The 10,404-nt window shown below is 37.9% G+C and overlaps 1 protein-coding gene and 1 pseudogene across 1 annotated transcript in view; one reads left to right on the top strand and one right to left on the bottom strand.

The window, feature by feature from the left end:
• The window catches only part of LOC111816575 (autism susceptibility gene 2 protein-like), a 589,696-nt gene that overhangs the window by 17,678 nt on the left and 561,614 nt on the right, over positions 1-10,404 (top strand). The gene's annotated exons all lie outside the window — the stretch shown is intronic.
• On the bottom strand, positions 4,689-5,883 carry LOC101591892 (annotated as a pseudogene).

Genomic DNA, 10,404 nt, shown 5'->3' with positions numbered 1-10,404 from the left:
AATGTAATTATTTCTACTTGGGGTCTAACAAATGAGACTCACACCAGTCGTCCTGCCTCAGGTGCCCTAGTGCTGGGAGTACAGGAGTTGTGCTATGTCTTTTTTTTTTTTTTTCTTTTTTGAGGTACTGGGGATTCAACTCAGGACCCTGTGCTTGCCAGGCAAACACTTATTCTACTGAGCTATCTCCCCGGCATCCTTTGCTTTTTTTTTTTTTTTTTTAAATTCTTTTTCCTCCCATACTTCCTCACTTTATCTTTCCCTCCCTTCTTCCTGTGGTACTGGGGATTGACCAGGGCCTTTGTGCTGAGCTGTATTCTCAGTCCTTTTATATTTATGTTGAGACAGGGTCTTATTAAGTCACTTAAATTGCCCAGGCTGGACTTAGAGTGCTGGTATTACAGAAATACATCACTTTGCCTAGATACCTGTTTTTACAAGTTAGGGTAAGATTCTTTTTGGGGAAGAAAAAGACATTTGGGTTCTTTTATTTTTTTCATTCCAAAAGTACTTGTGATTTTCTGTGTGCTAAGCAGGTACCATTCTAGGAATGAGATACTATAGTAAATAAGAGAAATAGTTATTGGTTCTAATGGTATTGTGAGGGGAACATATAGGTAAGTCAGCAAGTGTATAACATGCTGGGTGGTGAACAAGATTTACATAGAGGGTACTATATTCAAGAATGTGATATTTGGGTGGAAAACAGAAGGAAATGAAGGAGCAAGAAGACTGGATAGCTAGGGGAGGATCATTCAGGGAGAGAGAAGGGAAGAGGAAAGAGTGCTTTAGGGTGTGTACCTGTGGGAGGCCATGTAGGTAGAATAAGGAGGAAGAGGGAGAGAGATAGGGCAGGTCTGCAGGAACTTTTAATTTTAAACTTGAGTGATATGAGAGAACAAGTGGAAGGCAACTATCCAAAGCCCTCATTTGCCAAGTGAAAGAGTATTTTTTAACTTTCTCAAAGTCACACTGCTAATAGTGAAAGAAGACCAAATCTACAACTTACATGTTGTATTCTTTTATAGTAACTTCTCATTGCAGCCATTGTTCAGACCTTAGGAGGCATGGGACATTCTTTTGGACTCGACGATTTCTGTCTTCTTTCCTCTTTATGGGTATGATTCTTCCAAATGACATGTTTTAAGAATGCATAGGATTTTAGTGTCTAGTCAACACAGATTGGAAAACAGCTTGATTTTTCACTGCCTGAATCTGCCTCCATTTGAGAAATTTAACAACAGCTCCAATTTATCAAGATTTGACTGCTTGTGGCATTCATTATACTCATTTAACTAAATGTTATCACATTTAACTCTTGCAACCTTATCTTGTTAGGTAGGTAACATTACTGTTCTTATTTTAGATTTAAGGAGGTTGAGGCACAGAGATATTGAATAACTTCCCCATGGTCTTGTAGGTAGCAAGTTGTAGGGTGAGGATTTGAATCCAGACTGAATCCTGGGCCTTCACTACCTCTCTTTGAAAGGGAGCAGTTGTTTGAGGATGAATTTTGTCTCTAGGGAATATATTCTTCTTAGATATGTGGTAAGATAATTTTAAGCCTCATTCCTGGTAGTGTTGCTATCTTGTCAGAACTCACCTCTGTGGCTCCAAATGTTTGGCTCTACTGTATAAATGAATTTACAGCCAGCCTGGCTCTGCCTTTGTAGTTCTGCTGATGTTAGGTGGATTGCTGGTTAGGTAGATATCTTTGGTCTTTTTGAGCTGAGTTTGATTAGAGCAGTTTTTAAGACCTGTACTGTGAAGCATGTTACAAAATGTGGGTCAGCATTTTCAAGTTAGTAAGACCAAATTGAATTGTTCTTGATTTTTTTCCTCCACTGAAGTAAAAGCCTCAGACACCATCAGTGCCTGTAAGCCATGAGAATATAAAACCATCTTTTCAGTACTGTTGCTTTTGAGGACCAATATAACATAAGCTTGCTTTAAAATGTATTTGTAGCCATACATGGTGGTATGCACCTACAATGTCAGCTACTCAGGAGGTTGAAGCAGGAGAATTATAAGTTTGAACAATTAGGATGATACTGTCTCAAAATTTAAACAGACAAACACATAACAATAGCAAATACATATAAATGGCTAGAAATGGATCTTCTGGTTTCAAATGCCAGTGCTATATATATATATATATATATGTTTTATGAATATAGACTAATACAGAGTATAACACAGTCTGCACCTGTGTTCCTTTTACCAGCATTGATAAATCTTATTGGACCTTTATTAAAATTGTAGGTCATTTTTAGTTTGTACTCTCTGAGGAGGAACCTGGAACTAGCTGCGTATTCAAGTCCTCATATCATGAGAGAGTGAAAGAAGCTCCCACTAGTAATCATCAGAATTTGAAAGTTCACTCAGGGAATTCCAGTATGCAGCGAGGGCCCTGGAGGGTGTGTTAGTTTTTCTTCACTATGTTTCTCAGATGTTCTTGGCCTTTGGTTTTTATTTTCTCCATTGCCCTTTTTAATATGCTTTCCAGAGGTCTGGGAGGTAATGTCTTGGGGAGCTCCTCATCTGATTCTATTTTTCCTCTCCCATTACTGTGTAAGATAGGCGGACCATACATTTACCTATTTACTAGAAATCATCAGGTACTTAGGGATCAGGCATGAAGCATTAGCAAGAGGACTGAGAAATTCAGACATGTTGGAGGATATTTCCTACTGAAAGTGTTTGGGATGGTGAAAGTTATTCAATTGTCTTAGAAGTTAGTGGAGACACAGGTTTCCTTTAGAAAACCTGGTATTGCATATGTCTGTACAGGAAGGCTCTGTGTTTTGGAATGGTGGAGTTTTAACTAGTGGTAAAATATGCAGTAAGATGTGCCCTGCCACTGGAATGCTTGGTTCTCAGTGGACTCACCTGTGACCTGACATCCTTCAGAAGTGTTTTTTCCATCAGCCCAGCATGGATGCAGTGATGATAGTAACAGTAACTAGTATACTTGTTGTGGGACAGGTATTGTTCTAATTGCAAAGTTAGCTTTGTCATCCTCACACAATAGTGGCATGAGGTATAGGTACTGTTATGGTCTCAATTTTATAGGAGAGGAAACATGCAGAGTTTATGCCCAGGATCATCTAGTGTGTCCCTGGAGCCCATTAATTCTAGCTCTGGAGCCTGACTTCAATCATTATATAATGGAATTAAACCTCTGAAAGTTTTATTCTGATGTTGTTTTACTAGGGCTTTCACCCTTCCCTCTCTCCACAGTCCAAGGTGATAATATACCTTAGCTGGTTTCTTATTATAAATGAAAAAACCATAGTTCTAGTAAATTATATTATGTAATTATTCTCTACGACCTAGTGAGTTAGTGGTAGGACAGAGGTGTAGAACCTAGGTTGCCCAATATATAGGTCATTGCTTTTTCCCACTGCTATATTGCTTCAACTAAAAATATTTTAAACATTTAACTGAACTAAAAATTTATAAACTTAATTTGTGTCACCTGCTCTCCTGTGGCTGAACTAGACTAAAATAGCTGTGTACTGCATGATTTTGCCCTAGGGAGGCGGGTGCAGACATTTCAGAAACTAACATTTGCATGTGGAATTATGCGACCTATTCTGGAGGATATCTTTCTAGTCTTTGATAGGTTTAATTAAACAGTGGAGAGAAAATATTTAAAAGAAATATACAAGAAGCACTTTCTTGTTGAGTTTTGCATGATTGGAGGTTCTTGGAAGGGTGTTTGCTTTTTTCATTTTGGCCTTTTTACTTTACCCTCCGGTGCTACACAACTATCTATCTATCTAACTATATTATATATGTGTGTGTATATATATATTATATATATATATAATATATATATATATTTACATATATATTTAAAGGCCTAAACTCAAGCCTCCTTTAGCTGTTGTTTGGCAAACAAGATTTAAAAACAGGGAAGGAGGGAGTGTTTTGATCCTAGGGGTTTTAGTAGGGCCTATGTTTAGGCTTTTGTTTTTGCTTTTCTTTTCATATCTTGATTCTTTTTGTTGTAACATTTTTTCCTTGGCTAATGCTTTATTTTTTATTTTTTATTTTGTTTTCAACCCAATCCTAATGCTTTGTTTAAAAACAAGTGCTTTGGTATTTTAAAACAATTTTTCATCAGGCTTCCCAATTGTACTCTCCATAAAATGCCCCAGAGTAGTACTGTGCCTGAGAGGAAAATTGAAATTACTGTAGAAGTTTCTAGCACCAATTGATATGGTTATCTAAAACTAGAGAATATAAATCTGAAAAGGGAAATGTGGATTGGATTCAAACCTTCAAAGGGCCTTAAAAGAAACCTAAAATGTGATAGTTTTGTCTAGGGTTGAAACTATAAACTCTTAATTTTTCTTTTGAGTTTTTAGCTGAATGACTTTGCTTCTGTCATTAAACCTCTGGAAATAAAAACTTTTTTTTTTATTTCAAAATGATTTTATTGCAGCGAAAACAGTAGAATTAACTGTGTATACTAAACTATTTTACATATGTATACATTTTAAATTATAGGGAATAAAGTTTATTTTGGCAGATAGTGTTAAACAAAATTGAAGTTGCATACATTAGTAACATAGCTCAACAGCCTTAATTTGGTATAAGTATGACACTTGTTCTTGCTTTCTTGTGTTCTGCAAAGTCATAATACCTAAATTTTTATAAAACTGATACAGCGAAATTTAACTTTACTTTTTTCGCTTATGCTGTGATTCCAAACAAAACTTCATAAGCTTCTTCAGTGTCTGGGTCCATTTCATCATCAATATCATGCAAGTATGAATCACCAGCCCCTGATAAATCTGTTCCATTTCTTTGTAATCTGGAAAAAAGTCCTCTTTCAAGTAATTCTTGTTATTTCTCTTGGTACTCTGTATCAGCCACATTGAAAGGAACGTTGTCAGATGTATAAAATGTTGGCTCATTCCTAATGTACTCAGGATCATTTTCAGGTGTTGTTTCTCTGTGTGTTGAAGTCGTATGTACTCTTCTTCCCCAGTTACTTGACTGGAGTTCTGCAGGCTTCAAGAACATCTGTTTTACATCTCTGCTACAGTTTACATCGAGGACAACATTTTCAATTCTCTGAATAATTTCTTCCATGTCATTCTTCAATTTTTCTTTCTAAGCATCCTCCAAAACTGATCCTGCCAACTTTAGTAATTTTATTGCAAAATTTAAGTTGTCATCCACTGGATTAGAGAAGAGGGCATTTAGCAATTCATGCAGATCAACTTGGAGAATAACTGCTTTTGTAACCTGTCTATTTGTTGCCTTGGTCTCCAGGTTAACATAAAGTTCTCCTAGAAAGAGTACAAATGCGTGAAATCATTTTCAAGTCACTTCATCCCCTTTTGCAGCTTGATCTTTAACTTCATATTCAGTCCGACATCTTTGAAGTAGTAATTGGCAGAAGTTGTCACTCTGTGGACTAATTGTCAGTTGATAGGTCAGGTATTACACAGGCAAGCTCCCTTGTAAGAGAAATTTGGGATAGATGTGGCTTGTTGGTAGAAGAGTTCCACAAGTTCTTGCAGATTGTCATCTATTGTAACCCAGCCATTCAGGGTCTCTGCAAACTGTTCAGTTTTAGTTTCAAAACTGCCAGGTTGCTCTGTAAGATGATTCAAAAACTCCTGAACGTAGTCTGACAGAGTGGGGGTAATCCTCACAACCATCTTCATAGGATTCCGCATAGGCAGAATGACCTGATGAGTAGAATTCGGGGCATTGACAGACAGCTTAGACATTGCCACCGGAGCCACAACCATGGGGCCTACCTGTTGCTGACTCTGGGCTCTGCTGGGGGATTTTAGCCTGGGAACTAGGTGGAGCTCCCAGGGACCTCATTTGTTCTGGAGCCCAGTGGAAAGTGTGGGACATGCTCCTCCCTCACTCGTAGGGCTGCAGTGCTGCACTCCAGGCTCTGGTCCCATGCCTCACTCAACCCTCATGGAGGATGGGGCTGCAGGCCACTCGGCTCCCTGCGGCCTCGGGATCAAAACTATTATTGGCACAATAATTAAAATGAAAATAGGGACAGGCTCCCAGACTGTGCTGTGGAAAAGCATCTTCATATTTTGCCAATGACCTAGAATCCCTTGTGGCCACAGACAAATAAATTGATTTGTTTCTATTCTTAAATTTGCAGGAGGGGGTTTCCAGTAAGAGTTACATATATTGATGATAACATATTAGCTTCCTTCTAGAGAGGCGTCATGGTGAGAAAATATATTCATGAAGACCAAGCATCTTGCATTTGTTGAGAGAATGCCATTTCAATTATTATACCTTCTGCAAAACTTAAAGTAATGGGACTTTTTGCCATCAATTTTGGGTATAGAGAATCTGGATTGCAATTTTTTCAGGTATTTGCAAATCCAAAGATTTTTCCTTGCCCACCCAGTGATATTGAAACATAGTTGCAGATCTGCACTGTAGCTTATCACGTGTCCAAATTCTTGGGCAGTGTTCCTGGGTCTCTGGTATGCCAGACAAGCACTTTACTACTCCCAAGAGTTCTTTTATAATAAGCACCTGTTCATAAGTTTTGGAATCATTAGTTTACAAAAAAATTTTTATTCTTTCCTTGGAAGAGTGGTAATAATAGTGGTTTAAAATAATTGCTGTGTCAGCTGGCCAGATAGCTCAGCAGATTACAATGCCTGTTTAGGCAGATGCAGTCCTGCTGTGCTGGCCCTGCCCCCAGGGTGCACTGCAACTGCAAATGAGACTGGGCATGGTGGCGTGTGCCTGTAAGCACAGTGCTTGGGAGGCTGAAAAAACAGAAGGACCACTACAAGTCCAATCTGTATAGTGAGACCCTGTACTATATACATTTAAAAAAAAATTTCTGTGTCAAGAAAACTGTTTCTGAAAATAAAACATACATGCACATTTATTTTTAAAAGTTTATGCATTGTGATATAGAACGTATCCTGAAAAAAATGTTATTGTACAATTCAGTGAGTTATCACAAAGTGAACACCCACATAATGAGAATTAGACAAAGAAATAGAGTGTTGTCAGAATATTTGGTTATTTATTACTTTTCTCAAACTTCCTCTTTTGCCCCTTTTCACATTCTATGATATTAGAGACATAAGTAAAAATTGATAATAAAGGGCTGGTGAGATAGCTCAGTGGTCTAAAGCACCTACTTAGAACAAGCTAAGCTAAGCAAAAGCACAGCGACCACGGTTCAATCCCCAGCACTACATGCCAGCCAACCCCGCCCCCTGGTGGGCTGAGCTGGCCACACACACACACACACACACACACACACACAGACACACACAAAATAAATAAATAAAAAAAATCGATAATAAAATAATAAAATACAAATGAGAAAAGCATTCTCTGTGTGTATTAAATACCAGGTGCTTCTTACTCTTTATTTCTATAAGTTTTTGGGTATCTGAATCTTGTATTGTTTTGTATTTTGACCCAGTCCTCAATTAGTTTATAATAGTAACTATTAATGCTAACAGCATATGTCAAGATTATGTTCTAATTTCTATTTCTTCAAAAATCTGCTTTACCAAAAGTGTTCTCATAATAGTTTTTGAGAAATGAGTGAGGACAGATTACCAACCCTGGAGGTTCTGACTTTAGTAAAAAAAAAAAAAAAAAGAAGAAGAAGTTTTTGTCATTACTTCCTAAGTAAATTAGTAAATAGATCTCAGTGGCCAACTATCTTTATTTGTTTGGTACGTGGTGAAGGGTGGCTTTGTGGTTAACAGACTTTAAAGAAAACAAAAAGCACTATCCCATCCTAGGATAATCTCTCCATGCTATCCTATTCAATGCCAAAGGTAATGATGTTTCCTTCAAGTTTTTTTTTTTTCCCTACTTCTTTTTCCCCCAACAAAGAATTATTAGATTCTTGATGGGAGATGTTCTATCTATATTAAGTAGCAGGTCTGACCATTTGTTTTCTTTGGAAATAAATGGTTTGGTATAGACTAGAGTAAACCTTGCACTTGAGCTGAGTGCCAGTGGAGGGAGAGTGCTGTATATGTTTGGTGGCTGTGGTGATAAATAATTTTTGTGCCAGCAGCTGTGCACCTGTATTTGCTGGCAGGCATGTGGGCTCTGTGGATATAAGAGCTGCTCCACTCCCTGCCTCATACTTCCCTATCTTGATGATCACTATTATCAACTGTACAGGTGACAAGACTCCAATCCCCCTGCTCTGAATGGCTTTCCGTCTTTCCAAAAGTACACCAGAGGCTTGTTTTGTTACAGTACATTGATTAAATAAATATTCCTGTGTGCACAAAGGAAGTGAAATCTGTTATGGCACTCTGCAGTTAGCTGTCCATTAGTAGCAGAGAAACTACTGCCCATTTTCTCCCCTCTGTCTCTTTTCCTGCTGCCTTTCTTTACCAAGCACATTCTCAAAGGTGGCAGTAACAGAGACATTATCTGACCTCTGCTTTCAGGCATATGTGAAGCAGGAGGGGTTGTGTCATTCTCTTTGGTGTGGCATGCATTTGGGGCAGTGCCCAAGGTATATGGATAAGAGGAGAGCCTGAGTGATTTAGATTCTAAGGTTTTTTGTTTTGGGATTGTCAGACCTTTGTCTCTTGCCTTCAACTCATGCCAGAAGTGGATTCAGGAAGGTCTTTCAAATTACCTGCTCTCTCTTTTTATAAGAAAGGGGTGCTTCTGGCTTTAAAGTGGTTCTGGGAATCAGCTGCCAGACATGTAAACCACAGAGCCTCTGTGACATACGCTTTTGTTGTGTTTATTTACAGGTGTCTTTAAAATGGCAGTGTTATGAGAGAACTTACCACTGGGGAAGGATAATAAGATTTCTAGCTACAGCAGTGGCAGTTTCTGTTTGGGGAATGTTTTTGGGGGTGGTGGTAAGGCTTAAATCCCAAGCCTTGAGCATGCTAATTAAGATGCCCTGTACCACTGAGGTGCAACCTCTGCCCCATCTTTGTTTGGGTGAAGGTGGAAAACTAGTTACACAGCAGTGTTAATGAGTGCTTTAACTGTACAGTGTTAAGTGACCAACACTTTCCTGTTCATGTAGAATATTTGGAAAATACAGGGAAAGGAACAGCAGAAGCAGGAGGAGGAGGAGAAGAGAAGGAGGAGAAGGAGAAGAAGAAGAAATGACAGAAGAATTTAGACAGGATTGTGGAGAACACTGTGAACGTTCTTTTTGTGTGAAGGAAGTGACGCACAGAGAAGTGTGTGAAGGGAGGTGTTGAAATGTGAGCAAGTTAAAACATCAGCCCTTAAGGAGGGAGGAAGGACCTCTGACAGAAATGAGATGGGTGACTTAATAAGAAAAAAGCAAGGAGCCTTATAATTGTGTGGATGACATTGAGACTTTAGGGAAAACTGTTGGAGGAGGTAAAGTGAAATCTCTCAGTGTGTCTCTTCCAACTGACTGTGGGTAATTAGTTGGAAATGACATTAACCTGAGCTTAATTATAATTTTGCCTAGTAACAACATACCAGCTGTTCATTGTATTTTTCCCTGGTGGTATGATATTATTATTGTTATTATTGAATCTTTTAAACTGTACTTTTGTGTTGTATTTTCCTTTAACCCTTTGTTGTTGGCATGTCCACAGTCCTCACAGTTTAGCATTAATTCTGCTGCTTTGTTTCCCACTACATGCTGAGAGTGTGAGTTGCTTTTGGGTTTTCTAGTCACTTGGCTTTTTAAAAACAAAGGCCACACTGGAAAGAGATAATTGGCCACTTTGTTGTGTTTTGTATTCTTCTACAAGGTTCTATCTTGCATAAATAATATGTATAATTCTGGGTCTATCAAAGGTGTTCAAAATATCAAGTGAACAAGCTGAAAAGAAGTTAATTACTGAATAGTGATTGCTCTGATATAACCAATTATTGGATCATTAAATGTTTATTACCTTTTATATGCTCCTTTCTCCCATAAGGGCAGTTTCTTTTTTAACTCATTAAAATAGAAATGTGATCTTAAAAAACAAATTCTGTTTAAAAATTTCCATGAGACTGAAGTACTGTATGAAAAAGGTCTTATGTGATCAGACAGCTGAATAGTCTGTTTTTCTTTGGTCTGTTGAATTAGTAATTAATGAAATGTATTGTCTGAGCAGAGAAAATAAAGTTAGTTTTGGTTAGGAAGTAAACAAGAGCAAAACATTAACCCCCAAGTGCAGGTTAATATTAAAGTACAATATGAGAAGTTTAAAAACACTCATCTCCTTGAATGATGAGAAGCTCAAGAGTAACACTCAATTAATTCATTCATCACTTTCTTGAGCACCAACATTATGTTTAGAAAGGAAAAGAATGATACAAATGGAGAGGAGATAAGGGACCCTTTCGTTAGAGACACTGGACTAGCATATGCCTTAGTAACTATTGATGAAATGTAGAAGAAGGTAGTGTTAATAA

The sequence above is a fragment of the Octodon degus genome, unplaced genomic scaffold (assembly GCF_000260255.1).
Source record: "Octodon degus isolate 3935 unplaced genomic scaffold, OctDeg1.0 scaffold00035, whole genome shotgun sequence".
NCBI classification, from domain to species: Eukaryota; Metazoa; Chordata; class Mammalia; order Rodentia; family Octodontidae; genus Octodon; species Octodon degus.
The sequence above is the reverse complement of the archived record's forward strand: the minus strand, read 5'-3'. Positions and strand labels throughout refer to the sequence as shown.